Genomic DNA, 8,611 nt, shown 5'->3' with positions numbered 1-8,611 from the left:
ATACTTGACCTAATATAGGTAACATAAAGTTTTCGGGGGAAATGTTTAATATTCTGACTTGAAGACAATTATACCAACAGTGGGCATCTTGTAAGCTGATTGTATAATATCAAAATGAATATAAATAATAGTTTACTCCAACCTTCTGTTTTATAATACATTTAACAAATGTGGAACATGATAGCAGGAAATTCAACAAAAGGTTAGAATGGTTATATTTCTATGTCTGAATGCTGGTGATGGTGGTTTTTTTCCTCCTACAATTTCTATATCTTTCAAATATTTGACTATGAATAGATATCATTTTTACAGATAAAAAGATGTAAATATAAAAAAGTTTAAAAGCCAAATACAATTCTGAGAAGACTAGAAGAGTTCTGCCAGCATTCTCCAAGGGATCATAAATCTCCAGATGTTATATATGATGCACGCTGACTTCTCTCAGGGCTGATATACGGTCCCTTGGAAGAAACATGACTTTATTTTAAAAGTCTATCTTATCTACACTGGTTACAAGTATAAAAAACATTTTAAGTATTAAGGAAGCAGAAAAATGTAGGATTCTCTATCTGCAATTTTTCTTCTCATTGCTGGATTTCCCTCAAACCAACAATTACTAAAGTTGATATAAGAATGTCTGAAATCCAGGGGAAAAATTTATTTGAATTGTCCATGCTTATTTGAAGATAATACATAATATTCAGTCAACAGAGTTATTGAGTAAATTGTTAATTTTACACAGTACTAGATACTGGACAAAAATGAAGAGAAAACGACCCTACCCTTTCCCTCTCAGGGCTCATGATGTATAAAGTTAGACTAGGTGGTAGTGACAGCGGTGGCAAAGACCTAAGGGCAGGAGTGGTCTGCCCATGATTTCCTATGATTGTGTAGTTTGCGCTTTCAGTCTGACTACTGGAGAATGCCTGCTCCAGACAACAGTGAACAATCAACCATCGGAGATAAAACTTGAGTAGAAAAAGAAATGCATTTCATAAAAACAGGAAACAAACATTGCTTTGACATTTTTTTCTCTTTTTGAGACATTTCATGTTATGGCAAGCAATTGGAGAAAAAAAGGATAAGACAGTAAAAGAGATTATGAACAGCCTTCGATATGAATAAACAGTATTTAAACTGAGGTCTCAAGCCATAACATCTGGAGATAAAACACAATTGATTCTAGTCTTGCTGGGGGGAAATTTTAAGTATCAGAATAGACTAGGAAAATAGAGACATTTTAAGCCCACATTCACCTCCATTCCTTTCCCTCTTGCCAAGCTTGTTATCATTGGGAAGTGACTGGAGAAGGGGGTTGGAAATTTCAAAGGTGTTTGCTATGTAGGTACCAAATTAAAACAAAAAAAATGCTTATCCCTCACCGCTATTATAGGACAAAGAATATACAGTAGAGTGTAGGCAGGCAGGGACTAAGTCTTATTCATGTATTATACTAAATTATTCATTGGAGATAACTCTTTCTAAGCAAGTTTACAAAGAATCATAATATACTCTTCAGTAAAAACTGGATTTACTAAACTGTGTATATTCCAACTATGTTTTAAAAATGAGAGACAACTGTGGTTATCTCTGAATTATCATTTATTATATTTATGGGTTATTTATTTTCTTTGTAATTTTCTATATTTTCCAAATGATAAAGAATACACACTCACACACACAATTTAATGAGTGCCCTACTATAATGCAAGAAGCTTTAAATTTTTTACTGCTAAATTTTCAATGATCCTAAAAGTTGGGTATTATTACCCCTAGTTTACAGAGAGAAACACCTGAGGCTCAAAGGTTAGTCTTGCTTAAGTTCACCCATTGTTAATTAAGTGTCAGAGGTGAGACTTTTTTTTTTAAAGAAAAAATACTAGTGAAGAGAGATGAACCGCTCATTATTGTTGCTGCCAGGGGCATTCATGGGCCTTGGCTATAACCTAGACAATTCTTTATAGCCACCACTATCTGAGAGTCTTCACCTGAACTCCACGGACATCCCATGAACCAGCTCCAGGGAAATGTAATTAACAAATTCTACATGGACCTACATATGTGCATTTCTCTGGACAGGAGGTTCACAGCTTTCATCAGATAATGATTAGATAAAGTGCTTATTCAAGGGAGAAACCTAGGCCATAGTTTGTTCTTTCAATAAGCTTAAGTAATATTCCTTGTATGGATGGATTCATTAAAGACAGCTAGGTGATTAAAGGCAGGCCTGGGGGTTGGGGAACGGGCAGTGAAAGCCAGAAGGCAGCTGCTGCTGGGGCAGAGGCAGGCTGGAAAAGCTGGTCGGGAACCAACGCTTGAGGGGAAGAAGAATGGAAGGCTGTGATTCTCAAACTTTCCCAAGACCAGAACCTCCTGGAGGGCTTATCAAAACACAGATTGCTGAGCCCCATCTCCAGAGTTTCTGATGATTCAGTCGAGCTGTGGTGGGGCCTGAAAATTTGAATTTCTAACAAGTTTCCAGGTAACGCTGATGTTGCTGGATAAGAAATCACACACACACAAGGGTTTAAATCCTTGGTCTACTATTTCCTAGTGTGGGATCATTGACAAGTTACTTAACCTCTCTCTACCACAGTTTTCTAATCTGTAAAGTGGAATGATTACACCTAATGAAATTAAATGTGACAATGCAAATGAAGTGCTTATTCCAGTGCATGACACATATTAAGAGCTCAACAGACTTTATGCATAAATCAATAAACTCAATAGCTCAATAAACATATATAATAAAGTTATATATATATACACACACACACAAATTCAATAGCTCAATAAACATATCTAATAAAGTTATACACATACACATACACATACTTGGATTAAATAGAATTATGTAAGACTGAAACAACTCCCATGGAATAGGATATTAAATCAAAGCAACTTGGGTATAATATAGTTTTAACCATCTTTCAGATAAATAAACTCTTTTCAAATTATTGAGTCAAGCTAACGATATCACTGCTATTTCCTTAAATTGGCAGCATTTTAATCACGGCAGGCCCATCAATGCTAAGGGAATCCATGGTAACCACACAAAGTAAACATCCACCTACCCATTAGTGCCAGCAATTATTTGGCATTTGTTATGTTAGTTAAACTGTGTAATGGTGTGTGAGAAATCAGTTTCTGCTTCTTTGACCCTTTGGAAAGCTGGTTTTCCAACCCAGCGTGCCTTGCTGAGACTCCAGAGTCTGAACAGCTGTGACTTCAGGCACTGATTTTCTTACAAGCCCTTTCTGGAAATGAGGCAGCAAACATTGTGGTCTCCTCTAAAAGAGTAAGAATCTATTATAGGGGCTTGATTATTGATAATGACCATTTCTATTTTGGGGCTAACAGCTAACTAGGACTTTTATTGTTCCTTTTAACAAGTATTCATCATGAACCCTGAACCATCCTTCAGAGAACAGTAATTTTAGATGCTTGTGATACAGAAGAACACAATGAAAGGATTATTTTCATGCCTTTAGATTTCAAGAAATATATCCTGTTCACTTATATTGGAGATGTACAGAGAAAAGGAAAAGAGATTAAAAAATAAAGAAATAATCTTTAGCAAGCAGTTTTAAATGTAAATGCATCTTCATGCTCTCACAAATCCTTAACTTTAATTCTAAAGATATTAGAGATCTAAAATGACACAGAAATTTTCCTTAATAAAATAATATATATTTTTTTATGAGGAAGATTGGCCCCGAGCTAACGTCTCTTGCCAATCTTCCTCTATTTTACGTGGGATGCCACCAAAGCATGGCTTGATGAGTGGTGCTAGGTCCACGCTAGGGATCCAAACCCTTGAACCCCAGCCGCCAAAGTGGAGCGCACAAACTTAACCACTATGCCACCAGGCCAGCCCCTAAAATAATATTTGTTAACTCAACAGATATTTACTATGTCTCCTTAGTAAAATATCCTGTATTAAATTCTGGGAGAGATACAAAAGTGAATAAGTACTTGACTGTTATTAGGGAACTGATAATTCATAGAGGAGATGAGACACAATCATGAGGGGAAAAGGGAAGGCATTTGGGGCATGGACAAGGCCACAGAGACTGGATGGAAGATGGAAACGTCAAGGCAGAGTGAGAAGAAGCCCAGCTTAGCTTGAGTAGGAGTTAATGCTGGAGAAAAGTAGGAGATAAGGTGAAATAAAAGGCGACTTGGGGATGAAAATGAATTCTATGGACCTGATCATCCCGTTCATAGCCAAAGGCCTTGTTAGCCAGAATCCTGAAGTTATCATAACATTTTTTTTTTCTTTGCTGTTTCTGCACCTCTGTGCTGGTCACAGATATACCTAAGATGTTTACAAGGAGTGACCACACCATGGGTCAGTGATCTCTGTCTCCACAGGGACAGAGATTTGACTAGGGGAGTAACCCCTTGCTAGAAAGAGAACAGAAAGAGGAGAGGTGGAAAGCTGCTCAGTCAGGGCAGGGAGGCAATGGTGGAGCAAGAAGGACTAATGAGGTCATCCCCTCCCCGCTTCGAGTGGTCTAATGAACACTTGCTCTACTCCGGCCAAAAGAAAGTATGTTCTCTTTAAACAAACTGGGGTTGGCAGTGGCAGCTTCTGTTTTAAAGCCTCACACAATATGGTACAAGGGCAGGGGACATTATACAAGAAACACCTTCTCCTTGATATTCTTGCCAGCATGTGAAGGGGAGACAAACCAATGAATAAACATAGTAAGTAAAAACAAATATTTATTCAGGGGCTACACCCAGATGACTTTTTTATTCCACTATGTTGGTTGACCTCTTCCACCTGTCCCTTCATTACAGCTGAAAACACAATGCCTCCCTATGGATAAAGCTATGTTTGCATATACCTTTATCAGAGAAATATGTACAAAGAGATGAGAACTAAGCCTGATTACAAAAATGTTAAACATGACTGCTTGTTCACTGTGCAACATTTCTAATATAATTTTAGAGTTATACAGAGTGGGGTCCTAACTATAGTGATAACTTAATGAGGAGAGTTTCACATAATAGTCTTTAGGGGGAAAAAAGAAAAAAACGATGAACTCTGAGCACAAGGGTAAAATACATCTGAAAATACAGTACTCTCCACTTAAAGTCAGATCTATTCTCATCTTAACTGGTATGGAGATAATACATAAATGAATTTTCTTTCATTTGCAAACGGAAAAGCTTAAAAGGATATTTGTACTTTAAGATACATTAGGGCAATACTTTACAGGATTATAGTACCGGCCCATCAATACTGACCTTATCTATACAAAAGATTTTTATATTAGGATGTCAAGGAAATGTACCAGTTTCATATACAAACAAATCCTTCAACATTCAGTAACACAACTATGAAATGAGTATTCTGTTTTATAATCCTTTCACTCAATGCATTGATGAGTATAATACATGGCAATGAACTTGTTATGAAAACGACACTGATATTTCAAAATGAAACTTTCCTCTGCTGAGAACCAGAGGAAAAACGCATCCATTTGTTTAGGGTGCTGCCTGGCTACACTTCATTTATACAGATTTTAGGTTAATTGATAGGACTCACAGACAAGGGTTCTATAAACCATTTTACTGAGCATACATCCTGATTACAATGTCATGTTAAGAAATGGAGTGCAATCTGTCTTCATGTCATATTTAATAGATTTCTAGTAAATAACCTACAAGTGCTCCTTCTAACAGGTGATGAAGTATATTAATGCCCTGTTGTACTTTCATAATTAAGGGTCTGGCAGCATTTCCATTATAATCAAGACTCGAGGTAGGGAACAAAGGGAGTGGTTTTCATGTGTCCTGGCCCTGACCACAATGCTTCCCTCATGCCGCACTGCCACTTTGGGCCATGGGGAACACACCTATGAGGTCAGATTCAGAAAAAAATCTGGGAAGTTGGCTATTTGGTTATTAACAGCCTCTGTTTATATCTTTTCCTGGCTTGCTTGCCCCTTCTATCAGCCTCTGCTCCTCCCTTTTCTTACTCTCCTTAGAGTCCTAGTCTTCTTCATCAGGAGTGAACCTGATGGTTCTTTTTAACGCCGTTTCCTTATGTAGACTTGGTTGCTGCTCTGCTGTTTCCTCTGGAAGAGACCCGGCTGCTCTGTGTCTGACGTGCACAGCATCAGCATTCTTTGCCTTGTGAATAACAATCAATGAACTTCATAAACAAAACCAATGCAAAGATGGGAAAAGGAGAGAGGAATATGCTTGATGGGGAACCTGTCTCCACAAAACAAACATGAATTTATCAGATAATTCAGAGGATAAAACTATAGCCTCTAAGGTGCATCCCAAAGTAGTGCTTCCATCAGTAAGACTGTCAGAACAGCTAAGCCAGGAGAGAAGGGCAGAGTGCAGGAGGGACCGGAAACTAACACCTTGCCATGTTCCCCAAGTTATTTTGGGTGGATGCATCATACCCCAGTTGTGTTAAGACACATCAGAAACTGAAATGGAGAAGACTGTGCAGGGTGGGGAATAAGAGAAGTAGGGAGAGACAGGAAGAAGAGGAAGACACAATGAGAAAGACGGCGGGAAGGGTGCTCTTGATGGATTTAACCTGCTCTGAAGTGAGCAAAAAGACCTGAGGTCGAAAAGAGAAGAAATGCAGAAGCCAATACTGCCCCTTAAATATAAGAAATTTTTTCAAGTCTTGCTATTTCCATCACAGGCAGACTGTGTGGTCTAGTGAGCAAGCACAGCCTTGGGGGTTTGTACAGGTGGGGTTTTTGATTCTCAGGTTTTTTCCTCATAAGCTGGTTGCATCAAATTGAAAAAGTTACCTGCAGACAATAATATTAACTTTCTGGAGCTATTATGAGGGCAAGCTTAGATATTTAAAGCATTTCAAAGAGTCATAGTCCCATTTCCATCTCCCATTATGAGGGATTACCAACTTCCAAGCTATTAGAATTTTATAAATTTGTAACATAAATTGTACTTGATTCTTATTTTTACAAAATTCAGACACAGTATATTATTATTAACAAGTGAGCACATATTGTTGGAATGACAACATTAACAAAGGTCTAGTCCCTTATCCTGTGAAGTCCTGTGAAGTCCTGTGAAGTCCCCAGAGCTACTCTGGATCTAGTTCCAGGGTACAGGAACCCAGCTACACAACTTCAGTTCCCAGAAGCCCGTGAGTTCCTGCTACCCACGTGCTATAACACACACGGCATCCTTCTAATGATCTTCTGCTCAAACCCAAGCAAGGTTTTGTTTCTTGCAACCAAAATAGCCTAAAACAGTCAAATCAAAGTTAAAAATCGTCATTATGCCATCTAAATTCATGTTTTGCCCTGGAATTACATGACCATAGAGGGGAAAATAATTTGTTAAGTTTTTAAGGTGGGCTAGAGATATTTAAATGTTGAGAGAGACTATTCAGAAAATTAGTATTCATTTTTAGCACATGATAAGGATGTTGTGCATAGAATCCTCATATACGCATTTTGGGGTAAAAGGAAGAAGTATTTTTGTTGCTGAAGTTGTATATACTTTTCCAGAGTAAAAACTTTATACTAACCTTTTGTAGAAAATCAGAATGAATTAGTATGGTATATACGATAACCTACTATGTCATCGTGCCAGAAGTTTGACCAATTCCTTTTCATGGAAGTTTGAAAATGTCAAGTTCATTTTTAAACCCATGGCTAGTTTCATCTACTTTAAACCAAAAGTGACAAAATAGGAATTGACTGGGGGGAAAATTCTGCAATCCACTGTTCTTAATATTTGATAATCCACGTGAAGCAGGTTTACCACAAACTGCTGTGACAGAACAAAGATGACAGATAAACTCCTGTGACCAAATTAATTGGAAATAGATGCCTCAGTCTTGTGATCCTATTTCAGTTTTTGAAAGAATTATATGCACCTTCAGAGCATGCCACGTCTAAGGATGATTAGTCCTTGTACTGCTGGCATCAGACTGATATGGCATGTTGCCAAGTGTCTCAAGAGAAAGCTAAAAAGTTCAGGGGAGGTGGTGCAGACTGTGTAGTTATTCCAGGATTACCTCAGAGAACATTCTGGCTTTTCTGCTGAAAGCTTGTCAGAGTTTGATATCTATTCTCTGTGTGCCCGTGATGTATGTTTTCAGACTGCCCTAAGCGGACCTTCTTAAATTGGTCTCTTGTTTTTTTTTCACTTTTGCCATACTGCTGAGAAACAATATAAAGTAACTTAAGGCATTTTATCAGGCCATCTATATCCACATATCTTCTTCTACCTTTATTATGATTTATACGTGTCAGAATGATCTGGTATTAAACTATGGCAACCAATCCCAAAGGGAACTCTTAATGTTTTCCATTTGTCTGAAAACAATAACACTAAGCAAGAAGTAAATGGTCAACCATCTATAAACCTGCAGCTAGCCAAAAAACAGCCAAATATTAAACATGGTAAAAAATGCTGTTTATTAAATAATTAAATATCATGCAAAGTGGTAACTTTAAATGTATCATAATCTCTCTTGGATTTGCTTCAACATAACCCAGTATGTGGGTAGAGAGTAGAGAAGGGAGAACATAGATAAACAAGCATAGCTGTCTATTGGTAGCGGTTGAAGCTGGTTAATACCTACACAGGATTTCAT

General features: G+C 37.6%; 1 protein-coding gene across 1 annotated transcript in view; it reads right to left on the bottom strand.

The window, feature by feature from the left end:
- Window positions 1–8,611, bottom strand: part of FBXL17 (F-box and leucine rich repeat protein 17) — a 463,835-nt gene that overhangs the window by 113,595 nt on the left and 341,629 nt on the right. The window lies entirely within an intron of this gene.

This window comes from Equus caballus, chromosome 14 (assembly GCF_041296265.1).
Source record: "Equus caballus isolate H_3958 breed thoroughbred chromosome 14, TB-T2T, whole genome shotgun sequence".
NCBI classification, from domain to species: domain Eukaryota; kingdom Metazoa; phylum Chordata; class Mammalia; order Perissodactyla; family Equidae; genus Equus; species Equus caballus.
The sequence above is the reverse complement of the archived record's forward strand: the minus strand, read 5'-3'. Positions and strand labels throughout refer to the sequence as shown.